A 15,163-nucleotide genomic window follows, 5' to 3' on the forward strand; every position below is an offset into this window, starting at 1 on the left:
GAGAACTATATATTTACTCTGGAAAGTGACCTAAAATTTGGTACTATTTTGGTACATAGTAACTGATACCCTCCCAGTTAGAAATGATCTTCATTTCCTTCAACCTTTCATAGCATTTTGTAGCTCTCTCAAGTGCTTATTACATTATATTCTATGCTATTAGCATAGAGTTGTCATTTTACAAGATAAAATTCCTTATACATATTTTCAGTAGTCTTTTCTCATTTCTCATCATTCTTGGCCTCTCCCATGATATCTGATCACTTCTTCCCCTGGATTCTCTCCTTGGTGGGTTTTTGTGACTCTGCTCTCTCTTGGTTCTCTGCTGCTTGTTTGTTCCCAATAGATAATACACTACCAATCATGTCTGCACCTTTTTGTATAGGCCATCTGCCTTGTCTCACTTCCATCTCTTAGAATCTCTGTCCTTCCAAGATCATTTGAAATGTCAGTTTCCACAGAAGGCTTTTCTTAATAGCCCCAATTATCAATGTTCTTCTTTCCAATTTTACTTTGCATGTGTTTCTGTTTTTGTTTTTTTTTGTATATATGTTATTTTGTTGCATACACCTCAAGAACCAGAATTGTTTTGTTTCGTTTTGTAACCTAATTTGGTGTATGAAAGTACTTAATAAATATTTTAATCAATGGAGAATAAATCAAATTTTTCTTTTAGAATAGCATTTTATTAGAAGTATGGCTGATATTCTCCCCATGAATTTTATGAGTAGGAAGAAGTAGTTGGGTGGTGCAGGAGATAGAGTGCTAGGTTTAGAGTCAGGTATATTCATCTTTCTGAATTAAATCTGGCCTCAGACATTTACTATCTGTGTGACTCTGGCCAAGTCACTTAACCTTGTTTACCCCATCTGTAAATATGATCTGGAGAAGGAAATGGTGAGCCACTCTGCTATTTTTTTGCCAAGAAAATCACAAATGAAGTCACAAAAAGTCGGATATGATTGAAAAACTACTGAACAACAGGAATGGAGTTACTACCCAGATGTTGTGATCTCAACATCCCTGTGTGAACTCTTTCAGTGCCAGTCTTTAATGAATTGATCTTCCATTTTTCTCATAATCAACGCAGGAAGGATCATGGGTTTAGACTGCACTATTTTTTTCTGCAAAACTTCCATTTTTCCCTATCTCTGTCTCTTAACTTGAAGCCATACTGCAGTCTCTGTAGTATCTCAAGGGAATTCTTCTTCTATTACCAGATCCTGTTTTTTCTGCATTGACTTTAATTTTCTGTGGTTTGAATTAATTTGGGGGTTTTCACACATGTCCAATTTCCAAGAATGAGCCCACAACTTTCATTGACGAAATATACTCCAACTGATCAGTTGGGATAGTTCCAGTAATGGAAAGGTAGAGTAAAGGCAAAAATAGAGGGATAGGAAGGAGGTTACAAGGGGGAATCGACTTCAAATGCATAAACAACTGACCTGAGCATATTATTTAATCATCATGGACTCTAAAGTATCCCCTTACTTCCAGCAATAAGAAGTTATCAGTTTTCTTCATCCACTAAATAAAGCAATCATTAAGTTAATTCTGAATGTAAATACTGATTGTTCTATAAAGAAACACCACAAACAATGAATCTATTTGTTAGGGTTCTCCCCCCCAAAAAAAGTTTTGTTATACTAATCTAGAATTATGTGCCTCTATTTTCAAATCAAGCCTGTCAACACAGTATTTGCTCACTTCAGATACTGCCCTCACCTGAACTCCTCTGATAGCTTTTGTAAACAAACTCTTTGTAATTATTTTATATAATATAACTCAGGAAAAGCTATAAAGTTGACTTAACTGCTATATATTGCCTGGGGATGACTGATGACTCAACATGATGACTGATGGATCTTGTTTAAAACAGCTGAGTAGATTAAGATCAAAACTAGGGAACAATATTAAACCTATCCGATGTAATGAAGCAACACATAGGGATATAAAAGTTCAATGAGCCCAGATTATAGCTATTCTACCCTGTGCTTGCATTTACCAAGAAGTCTTTTATCCTACTCAATGTTATCAGTATACAAAATGTAGGGAGCCAACCAGGACAGTCACCTATTAGTTACCTGTACTTAAGATAGAGAGAGGGCAGAGAGAGAATAGATAAATTAATTCAGAGGCAGTCCAGATCTCTCAGTATAATCAGGAGTCTTAACCTTTTCCTACCATCTTAAACACAGTTACTAATGAAGAGCAAAGTGGATTGATTTGATTTTTCACCTTTTCTCTCTCTTTTTTTAGAATCCCTCTGGTTGAGGTACAAAGGAAAAGTGATATCTACAAGAGCTAACATTTGTATAGAGAGAGGTAGATGGTTCAATGGATAGAATCAGGAAGATTTGAGTTCAAATTTGGCCTCAAACGCTTACTAGTATGTAACCCTGGGGAGATCACAACTTGTATTTGCCTCCATTCCTCATCTGTAAAATAGGGATACACTAGAAAAGGAAATGGCAAACCACTTCAATTTTCTTGTCAAGAAAAACACACAGTCATGAAAAATCAAACCCAACACAACAATATCTGTTATAGAGTTTGGGGATCAGCAAAGTCCTTTATAACTATTATTTCCTTGTTATCTTTACAGCAACCCTAGAGGTAGGTGCTATTATTATTGCCATTTTATAGATGAAGAAACTGAGGCAGGGACTTTCCCAGAGTCAGGCACTTGGTGTTTGAGGCCAAATTGAACAGAAGTCCTGCATTCTACCCACTGTGTCACCTAGCTGCCAAAAAAGAGACAAGTAAATCAATAACTAGTCAAATGGTATTTACTAAGTGTCCATAGGGTACTCAACAATGTATTAAATGAGAAAAAGAAATGGATCAAAATGTCCAATTCCACCAAGCCAATAACTGACTCACAAATAATCTAGAAAACTGAATTTTGCTCTATAATTTTTGTCAGGTTACTGAGACACCTTTCCAAGAACTTAAAGAAATAAATTAAAAACAAGAACAATATCTATAAAGACTTTAGATGAAATGTTAGAAATGGTCTCTATTTTCACTAGCTTTGTAGAATTTGGAGTCAGAATCTATCGATCTGCTTCTCCAGACTTTGTTTACTGAAATAAATACAATCTTCACAGCTTTTCAACTTTCCTTGGTAATAGTTTTCTTTGGATTTATAATGTTGTGTAATTCAATAGTCAATAAATCATTCTTTCCTTAGTAGTACATGAATTTATTTATTATTGTTCCTTATTAATTTTTGTTAATGAATGGAAAACATGTACAGTGCATTTGTGATATCCTATGAAAACACAAGTTGATGAAAGACCCAGTTCTACATCTGATTGATGATTGTTTTGCTTTCACAACAACATTTACAAAATGGCCTTGAATAGAGTTTTCAAAAACTTAAAACAATAGTTTATAATTATTTCCAGTCATAGTGAAAAGCTAGCATCTTGAGTGAATGAAGAAGGATTAATAACCCAGTTCTTTAATACAGCAGATCAGAAACAGGAAAAAAATATTGATTTGTACATAAATGACTGAGAGAATTCACCTGACAGTCACATCCAATGTTACTCTACAGTAAGATTACATATGAGAGCTAATATAGTCACAAGCTATTTGCAGACAAAGTCTGCCAATTTTAATATCCTATCATATCTGGGCTTACATAAGTCTAGTTCCAAATAAACCAAATATTTAGGAAGAACACAGAAAGAGGGTATCTGGGTTTGCTGTTTCAGAAAGAACTTTCTTTTTTTCTTTTTCTTTTTTTTTTTTTTTTTGATATTTATAGGAGGGATGGAAAAGTCAAGCAAAAAAAAAAATTTTTTAAGAGTAAGTATCTGAACATTTCAATTGAGAATCACTTGAACTCTACCAGTGTGATATGTAGTTTGGAGAGAAAGGAGAAGAAAAAAAAATAGGCATTTATTAAGTGCCTACTATGTGCCAGGCATTATGCTAAGCACTTTATAAATATTACTTTATTTGAGACTCAGAACAATTCTATAAGGTAGATGCTATTATTATCCTCATTTAGCCCAATCCCCAGACTCATAGCTGACTCACATTAAGTGCAAGGAGGAATGCTTCTTTATTAAGAACTTCGCTTGTTCTAACTAGGGTCTCTGAGCAAAAGTAAGAGGATTGTAAGAAATATAGTGTGATAAATAGTCAAAGGAGGACAGATATTGGAGGAACCAAAGAGCAGAGTAACACTTAAGCTATCCCATTAAATTTAATCACATTCATTCAATATTCCTTAAGCATGTACTTCAAATAACACAAGCCTGCTAATGTGAACACTCCATTACTAATTAGATCACCCAATAGAGACCCAATGTGAATAAAAAACTAGGATGAACATAGAGGGAACTTGGAGCGGCTAGGTGGTACATAGAACGCTGGGCTTAGAATCAGATGGAGTCATTTTCTTCAGTTCAAATTTGACCACAGACATTTCCTAGTTGTGTGACCCTGGGCAAGTCACTTACCTCTTTTTGCCTCAGTTTCCTTATCTGTAAAATGATCTGGAGAAGAAAATGGCAAACTAATTTAGTATACCTATGGCAAGAAAACCCCAAATAGAAGCAGAAAGTCATGATTGAAAAACAATTGAACAAGAAGAGGGAACTAGTTTTTACCTCTTGGTAGTTTCCTTTGTTATCAAGTTTTATTCTCTCTATACTTTGTCCCTTACCAAATTTCATCCACCTCTGGAATTATAACCATCATCTCTTTACAGTTGTCTCTCAAATCTGTATTTTCATTCTTGACTTCTAGCCCAACCTCAAGCTTACATTTCCATCAGATTGTCAATACATCCAAAATGGCACTTATAAATTTTTAACCAATTAATTTGGAATTCCCTGTTTCTTTTGAGAGGCACCAGATTGCACCCAGTTATTTAAGCTCAAAATCTTATCCAAATCTTTTTCCTCAGGTACTATTCCAATCATTTATCAATTCCTGTTGATTTTACCTCCACAATATCACTTATTTCTCACTCCTTCTATGTGACAGATGTTACTCTAATTGCCAAATATTTGATAATTTCTCATGAACTCTCTATGTATAATTTCACATGGGAGAGATTATGTAAAATTTTTACATAGGTTTGTTTTATCTACTAAATTATACTGATCTATCAACTCACTTTAATATCATGAATTATTTTATTGTTTAGTCATTTTTCAATTGTGTGTGTGTGACTCTTCATGATTCCTTTTGGGGTTTCTTGGCAAAGGTACTGGAATGGTTTTGCCATTTCCTTCTCCAGTTCATTTTGCAGATGAGGAAACCGAGGCAAACACAGTTAAATGATTCTTCCAGAGTCACACTGTTAGTAATTCTCTGAGGCCAGATTTGAAGTCACAACGAGTCTTCCTGTCTCCAGGTTTGGCATTCTATTCATTGTGTTACCTAGCTGCCTCTAATTTGGCTCTGTCAATTAGTTCCCACATGATTTAAATCCATTTCATCTCTCTAGTGGAAAATGAGGGCATCTTCATACCGATGACTTTAAGGGTCCCTTTCAGTTCCAACTCTATGATCTTGTGGTTTATTATTATTATCACCAAATTCATCTAAGAGAATTTGGGTGAAAGCTTGGGATCTTGGTCTGTATAAAACAATTTTGGGGGAAAAGAGATTACTTTTCCCTACAACATGGAAAACAAATCACTGCTAATGTCAAAGCCCACCAGTTAAAATGAAAATTTCCTCTCTGAAATATTGTTTAGGCAACCTCTGTCTGGTAAGTAGGGGTGAAAAGGAAGGAGCTGCCAAAAATCACGGGAAATTTTAAATCATTTCTATCAGAGTCATTTAAAAACACAGTCATTTAAGAAATATTTCTCTTTGAGACAAGGTTAACTATGAAGCTGGACACATATCACGCTGCTCTTGGTATAATTTCTCCAACTTTATAAAAGCAAATTACAAAAGCTAATAATCATGTTTTCAAACCATATAATTTCTACATGAGCTAAAACTGTTAAAAACACAGATTGCTTGTCCAGTGATATGTGTGGGGTGATGAGTTCTGTAATTTTCTCTTAGAAGAAAGAGAAAAAGCAACTTAGCTCAGTTGAAAATTTATTTCTAAGGATCCACTAAGCTCCAGTAATGAAGTCTCCAACATAAATCTTTTACCACTGAAGAATTTTACTTATTTAAATATGTTCCAATACAACACAGAAAGCCATTAGAATATATTATTTAACGAGCTGACAGATCAATAACATTCCACATGTGCATCCACAAATATAAAAGCACTCATTATTCTCCATGAAAAAGTCCCCACCATTCTGTGACCTCTTGGAATCCATGTTCCCTTTTTCCCTTCATCACTATATGGCTCAGAAATTGTCTTTGGTGGCCTAGGTATGCAGGATTAATCATATTGTTTTTGTTTCCTTCCTCTTGTTTTTGTTTATATCCAGGCTTATATTTACTTATAACACTGCCCACAATCAACATGCTTTAATCTTAATAGGACATAGTATGATAAAGTGATGATGCTGTTTCAATCATTTAATAATGTCCGAACCTTCACAACCCCATGGATTATAGAATGTCAGCTCTTCCAATTCTCCACTATTTATCAAAGTCTGTCCAAAATCATGTTCATTGCTTCCATGACATTGTTGACTCATCTCACTTGTCATCCCCTTCTACTTTGCCTTCAATAATCTTCTCTTTTTTCCAAAAATATATAAAATAAACAATTAATAATTAATAACAATAAAAAACAAGCTTAATTTCTTCAGTTTTGTTTCAGTAATTTATTTTTCCAAATACATACAAAGATAGTTTTCAACATTCACCTTTGCAAAACCTTGTATTCCAAATTTGTCTCCCTTTCTCCCATCCCTCCCCCTCCCAGGACAGCAAGCAAACTGATATAGTTAAAGATGTGCAATTCTTCTAAACATTTTTCCATTTTTGCCATGTTGCACTAAAAAAATCAGATCAACACTGAAAAAAAAATAGCATGAGATAAAATAAGCAAATAAACAAAAATATGAAAATTCTATGCTTTGATCTATCTTGAGTCTTCATAGTTCTCTCTCTGCCTGTAAATGGCACTTTCCATCACTAGTTTAAGTTTCAGCTTCAATATTTGACTTCCAGGGAATGGCTTGAATTAATTTCTTTAAGAAATTGATTGATTTGACCTCCTTGCTGTCCAAATAATGGCAAAGATACTAGTTTGCCCTTTCCTTCTCCAGGAGATCACCTTTTGTCAGAACTCTCTACCACGACTTGTCCATCTTAGGTAACCCTGGATGGCTGTAGTTCATGCTTTCATTGTTCTACAAAAGTTCCCCTACATTCTGATCCCTGCCATGACAAGTCGTGATCCAGTAAACAGGTAAAGTGATGAAATATATCTATTTTTGATAATCACAGGAAAGAGATTTTAACATATTAAGTTCTATGCCAAGGACAACCATGTTGGATATGACAATCCACGTCAAGCGAAGTGGAGAATTAAACAAGCAAACTTCTGAATTCACTGAATTGAATCTAGCCATTTGGAAAATGGGGGGGACTCATCCCCACTTACAGACTTTAATAGTAGATTTAATTTTCTGAAAGAGACCATATGGTAGGAAATTACATATCAAGTTATCACTTTAGTGTCAATCTGCTCAACTTAAAGCAACCTACAATTTTATATAAAAAAATGCCAGGATGTTAGGCGAGCGGCAAGACAGACATAGAAGGCCTGAAAACACAACTAAACTAATGCTCAAGAAAAATACGTTAAATAGAAATGCTAAAGTCAGTGGTTTTTTATTTCCATGCTTTATGGATGCATGCATATATGTTATACACGTTATGACTCTAAAATAATACAATATATTTTCATATATGAATTGTGGAGTCAAAAGTATTATTTTAAAGTCACACCTTGAACCACTGATTCATGTAATGATAGTTTTAGAAGGGACTTAAGAGACCACATAGTCCATATAAGATGTTAACTTAAATATAAAGAAAATGTGATGAAATTTGGCTGACTTTTTTTAGTCATAGAAGGGCAAAACCAAGGTTTCATATTCCCCTAGCCTCAGACCTGGTCATCTTTTGACTCCTAGATCAATATATATTCCACATCAACCAGATGTTTTTAAAATTTCTTTAAGTCACCCTATAAATACAAAACTTGCTACATGTCATCAAGTCTCTCTAAGACACATAAAAGAACCAATAAAATGATAGAAAGAAGAAAGAGCTTTTTGACTTTTAGAGTCTTTGGAGAGCATGGAATTTCTCACTTTACTAATTTGTATTCACTTCTCATTACTTTTTTTAGGTAGTTTCTCTTTTTCTCAGAGAAAACTATCTTTCTAACACTGTTTGGTTTTAGCTGGAAATTACAAAGACTGCTTCTATATCATGAGTTCACATTCATTGTCTCTGTAACTGTTCTAGTGCAATCCAATCTTAGCAAATCTGAGTACAACATATATTGTACATGACAATAAAAACAATAATGCTAGTTAGCATTTACATAGCACATTACTAATTCTAACTCATTTTATCCTCACAACAACCCAGAGAGGTAGGTACTATTATTATTCCCCTGTTACTGATGAGGAAACTGAAATAGAGGTTAATTGATAAGACCAAGATCACAAGCTAGTAGGTATCTGAGACTGGACTGCAATGACAAAGGGTCAGGAGTAAATAACTATGTAAACTTTTATAAAGGATTTTTTAAGTATGAACTTTGTTATAAAATACAAAATAGAATGGATATATATTTTAGACATAAAGGGTGATGCTATAAGCAAATTAGTAGAGCAATTGATAATTGACCTATTGGATCTTTTAAAAAGGGAGAAATTTTTGACCAAACAGAACTAGAGAACATTACGAAATGCAAAATTGATAACTTTAAAACCAAATTTAAAAATTTTAAATAAACTAAAGCAATATAGCCAAGATTAGAAGGGATACAGAAAGCTAAGAAACAAGTTTTACAGGCAGTGTTTCTGATAAAAGCCTCATTTCTAAAATATATAGAAAACTAAATCAAATTTATAAGAATATAAATCATTAATACACTGAGAAATGATCAAAGGATAATAAATAATTTTCAGATAAAGAAAGTAAACCCATCTATCATCATATGAAAAAATGCTCTAAATCATTATTGATTAAAGAAATACATACATGAGGTATTACCTTACACCTAGAAAATTTGCTAAGACAACAGGAAAAGATCATGATAAATGTTGGAGGGAATGTGAGAAAACTGGGACACTAATGCATTTTTTGTGGAATTGTGAACTGATCCAACTATTTTGGAGAACAATTTGCAACTATGCTCAAAGGACTACAAAACCATGCATACCCTTTGATCCAATAGTGCTACTACTGAGTCTGTATCCTAAAGAGATCATAAAAGGGGGGAAAGGACCCACATGTGGAAAAATATTTGTAGCAGTTCTTTTGGTGGTGGCAAAGAATTGGAAATGAGTGGATGTCTATAAGTTGGGGAATAGCTGAATAAATTATAACATATGAAAATAATGGAATATTATTGTTCTATAATAAAAGAAGAACTGGCTGACTTCAGAAAAGCCTGGAAAGACTTACATGAACTAATGTTGAAGTGAGCAGAACCAGAAAAACATTGTACACAGCAACAGCAAGATTATATGATGATCAACTATAACAGATTTAGTAGTTCTTAGCAATTCAGCAATACAAGGCAATTTCAATAAACTTTAAATGGAAAATACAATCTGCAAAACTAGGCATTGACCCACACTTAATAGCATATACCAAGATAAGATCAAAATGGGTTCATGATCTAGACATAAATAATGATATTATAAATAAATTAGAAGAACATAGGATAGTTTGCCTTTCAGACCTGTGGAAGAGAAAGGAATTTGTGACCAAAGAAGTAGTAGAAATCATTATTGACCACAAAATAGAAAATTTTGATTATATTAAGTTAAGAAGTTTTTGTACAAACAAAAAACTTATGCAGACAAGAAAAGTTTTCTTTTTACATTCAAATGTAAGCTTTTTTTTTTTTTTACATTTTTACATTCAAAGATTCTTATAAAGGCCTCATTTCCAAAATATATAGAGGATTGACTCAAATTAATAAGAAATCAATCCATTGTCCAAATGATAAATGATCAAAGGATATGAACAGATAATTTTCAGATGAAGAAACTGAAACTATTGCTAGTCACATGAAAAGGTGACTAATCTTTATTTAGGAAATAAATGTCCAATCATAACAAAAGAATATTTTAGCTTTACCAATTTAGTGACCAAATCGCTATTGATCAGAGAAATGCTGAGATAGCACTATACACCTCTCATATTGGCTAAGATGACAAGAAAAGATAATGACGAATGTAGGAGGGGATGTGGAAAAATTGGAACACTGATGCATTGTTGGTGGAATTGTGAATACATCCAGCCATTCTGGAGAGCAGTTTGGAACTATGCTCAAAAAGTTATCAAACTGTGCATTCCCTTTGACCCAGCAGTGTTACTTACTACTGGGCTTATATCCCAAAGAGATACTAAAGAAGGGAAAGGGACCTGTATGTACAAGAATGTTTGTGGCGGCCCTCTTTATAGTGGCTGGAAGCTGGAAACTGAGTAGATGCCCATCAATTGGAGAATGGCTGAATAAATTGTGGTATATGAATATTATGGAATATTATTGTTCTGTAAGAAATGACCAGCAGGATGATTTCAGAAAGGCCTGGAGAGACATGAACTGATGCTGAGTGAAATGAGCAGGACCAGGAGATCATTATATATGGCAACAACAAGACTATACAATGATCAATTCTGATGGATGTGGCTCTCTTCAACAATGAGATGATTCAAATCAATTCCAATTATTCAGTAATGAAGATAATGATCTACACCCAGAGAGGGAACTGTGGGAAGTGAGTGTAGACCACAACATAGCATTTCTACTCTTTCTGTTGTTGTTTGCTTACCTTTTTGTTTTCCTTCTCAGGTTTTTTCTTTCTTTCTAGATCCAATTTTTCTTGTGCAGCAAGATAACTATATAGATATGTATATGTATATTGGATTTGACATATACTTTAACATATTTAACATGTATTGGACTACCTGCCATCTAGGGGAGGAGGTAGAGGGAAAAGGGAAAAGTTGGAAAGAAGATTTTGCAAGGATCAATGTTGAAAAATTGCCCATTCATATGTTTTATAAATAAAAAGCTATAATAATAATAATAAAAAGAAAATGTCATCTGTATCCAGACAGAGAATTACTGAGACTGAATGTGAATTGAAGCATAATGTTTTCACTTTTTTAACCTGTTTTTTTTTCTTTCTTATGGTTTTCCCTTTTGTTCTGATTTTTCTTTCCCAACATGACTCATGTAGAAATATGTAAAAATGAATGTAAATGCATAACCTTAAAATATGTGCATATATATATATGTGTGTATATATGTATGTGTGTGTATGTATATATATATATATATATATATATATATATAAATACAAAGTTGAGTGTGAAAAAAAACAAGACATATTAGACAAATGAGAATTTGGTATTCAGCTAGGTTGATAGGGATCAGGAAAGGACAAGACAGCTGACCTAGACCTTTAAAGAATCAAAGAAATTCAATTAGAACATAGTCATCCTCTCAAAAGAAGAATCATTCCATTACCCAAACTATTTGAAATTAATATAAAGTAATATAAAGTTACTTTCTTCACTTTAACATCTACAAAAATCTTCTAAAAATGTACATTTTATTTTTTCCAAGGAGATAATGATTCTTTTTCTTATTGCATTGAAAAATACACAGAAATTAACACAACCAAGTTTTCAAAAACATATAATTTTTTTTCTCTTCCCACTGAACTGCAGGGAAGCACTGACCACTCTGTGTACATATCATTTGTTCTTCCATATCTAATCAGAATTAGTACTTCTATGATTCGGAAAATTAAAAAAAATTATGTCTAGGAAGAAATGGTTTCAGAGAAACTCAGGAAAATTTGTATGGATAGAATAAAGAAAATACAACTAGGAGAAGAATTTACACTATAACATCAACACTGTAAAAGTGAAAAGTTTTGAAAGACTTCAGAACTCTGATCAACATAATGATCAGCTATATTTCTAGAAGATCAATGATGAAACATTCTAGCCACTCCTAACAAAATGATGAAGAAAGAATATGAAAACTGAGATGCATTTTTCGATGTGGTCAGAATAAAAATTTGTTTTGCTCATCTAATCATGTTTGTTACAAAGTTTTTTGGTTTTACTTTTTTCTTTTTAGTAGGGGAAGTAGGAGTTAGGGAAAAAAAATAGGTTCAGGGGAATAAGAATATAAGAGTGGGACTCTGATTTACTCAAGATTAGCTAACACGGTGATCTAGAGGATTTTATTTATGCTTAATACTTCATCTAAACTTAGATGGACACATTATCTACTCTACCTATTGGGGAAAAAAAAAAAAAACAGAGGAGACTCCATTTGGTTTTAGGTATGAAAGCAAAAAAAGCAAGGAACAATTAACACTTAGTAGAATAATAAGCGCTACTTATTACTAATTAGCATGCTAATTACATGACAAGTGCTCAGAGAAAAGCCACATTTTGTACTTGCAAGAAAGGAATCAAATGCCTTCCTTATTTTTAAAGATGTGTTATATTTTCTGATGAGTGTGGGACTCCACATCTGAAATACTAGTCCAAATTGCACGGAGTTTAGGGGAGAGGAAATAAATGTCCAATCATAACAAAAGAATATTTTAGTTTTACCAATTTCCCAAAATCTGTGTAAGAGGAAAATATTTTTCCAATGATAAATTTCAAGACTATGAACTGTCCCTCAATGGAAAACCTAAGTGATTTAATTAAGCAGGTAATGGTATTTAAATGTTAAATTTCTTCATATACTATTCAATACCAGTAAAACAATTATCTATTTGGAAAAAAAAATTAATTTGATCTATTTCTGATAAATCTTTGAAAGTGTTACAAGATTATAATTAAAATATCATAATCTATCAAATTTATTAAGCTATCCCAAAACTCTATACTTGTCCACAAATCTTCTTTATTTCCAGGAAATATAACATAAAAATCCATTTAAAAGAAATGATCTGATTCTTTTGGAAATAGCCAACTAAAGAGCCAAGTTTTGAGAAATGTTTTTAAGTAGGATCTTAAAATGAGACTGTTGGGTTTTTTTTTATATCAAGAATATGATTAGTAGATCTTTTTTTCTTCTTTATTAGTACATTGAGTCCTTGGGGACTCAAACTTTTCTCTCCAAAATGGTAAACTTTAGCTTAGATTTACCACAGTGCCATCTAACAATTTAATTTCATGTTTAAAGTTAAAGTGTAAAGTAAACTTTTCTTTTAAACTTAAATCCTCTAACATTTTTTTTACCATGTTTAACATATATTGGATTACATGCCATCTAGGGGAGACAATGGGGGTAAGGGGAGAAAATTGGAACACAAGGTTTTTCAGGGGTCAATGTTGAAAAATTATACTTGCTTATGTTTTGAAAATAAAAAACTTCAATAAAAAATAAACTGAAATCCTCTTTTTTGCCTTTTGAGGAAGTACAAATGAAATACAATAAAATCCTGAACAATCAGTATGCTCAGAGAAATAGATTATACTAGTTAAAATAATTTCTGATAGTTTGATGATGAATCAGAAAATCCTTATCATTGCAAGTCTTTCTGCCAAGATACTTTCTAAAATGTATTATCATCCTGAACTGCCTTACTAAGTATAATATTGTTCTTCAGTCTTGTCTGACTCTTTGTGACCCCGCTAATCATAATGTCCTTGAGTTTTTCTTGGCAAAGATAATGGAGTGGTTTGTCATTTTCTTCTCCAGCAGATTAAGTCAAACAGGGATAAAGCGATTTGCCCAGAGTCATACACAGTTCATAAGTGTCTCAGGTCAGTTTGAACTCAGGTCTTCCTGACTCAAGGCTGGGTGATCTTTTCACTGGACTACCTCGCTGCCTCCTAAATATAGTATAATAATGATAATTCCATTTTCCTTTGATGCCTGAAGACTTTATCACAGAGTAATCATTCAGACCATCAGTAATCATCATACAGCACCATTAAATATGACATAAATGCAATAAGATACCAATATAAAATCTATTCTTGGGTCCCAGATATAGCAATAGAGTTGGATTTTAAACCAAAACTTATATATAGACTTTTTAATTTGTTTGCTTATTTTTAATTTGCCCTTCCCATTTCCCTGCTCCCTCAAAAAAAATCAAGTGCAAAAAAAAGATTTTCAATATATTGAAGGTTCTAGTTAGGCGGTTTCCAGGTCACATTCAAAAATGTTATGAGAGGAGATAAAAAGCCCTAGTTCTTTCTCAGGTCCATTTAAGAGAAGCATAAATAAAATTGACTCCAATTGTGTTATAAAAGGATTAATGACTGAAGGAGCCAGTTCCCACAATAATTGCATGCAGTCTAAAATCTGAAAACTTCACTGAAAAATGCATTGGAGCAGTTTCAGAAACCAAAGCTGTCCCTCTGCCTTTGTGGCGATGGATAAAATGGAATCTCATAGCTTCTTTCTATTTATTATTTCTAGATAATTTTCAATCATGTAAGAAAAAAAATGAAATACAATCAATTTATCTCCTTGTCACAGCCATTTCTTCTACAGATCTACTCAACTAATTTTCAAGTACTGCAAAATATCAAGACTTGCCACAGTATTCTCCTAATGATTATGTAAAAATATGACAGCAAAAAAAAAGGGATTTATGTCTGACCCACTTTCAATTTTTCATTGGAATGGAACTGAAAGAATGGACAGCTGAAGTGCAGAGATTTCAAATAAAACCATGGTTTAGAAAAAAAACAACAAAGAAACAATAACACAACATGCAAATGTGATGAAATCCTTCATCAAGCTTTTTATCATTGATTCTAACAAAAACTAGCAAAAGTGGAGATAGCATTTGGCTCTAGAGTCAGAGGAACTGAGTTCAAATCCTACTTCTGCTATAAGTTATCTGAACCTCCTGGAGCCTCAGTTCCCATATCTGTAAAATTAAGGGGGGTTGAGTACATGGCCTCTGAGGTTCCTTAGATTTATGATCCTATAATTCTATTTTGCTCCATCTGTATGGTACAATGG

General features: G+C 33.1%; 1 protein-coding gene across 1 annotated transcript in view; it reads right to left on the reverse strand.

Moving 5' to 3' along the window:
* The window catches only part of PDE8B (phosphodiesterase 8B), a 278,793-nt gene that overhangs the window by 202,586 nt on the left and 61,044 nt on the right, over positions 1-15,163 (reverse strand). The window lies entirely within an intron of this gene.

The sequence above is a fragment of the Antechinus flavipes genome, chromosome 1 (assembly GCF_016432865.1).
Source record: "Antechinus flavipes isolate AdamAnt ecotype Samford, QLD, Australia chromosome 1, AdamAnt_v2, whole genome shotgun sequence".
NCBI classification, from domain to species: domain Eukaryota; kingdom Metazoa; phylum Chordata; class Mammalia; order Dasyuromorphia; family Dasyuridae; genus Antechinus; species Antechinus flavipes.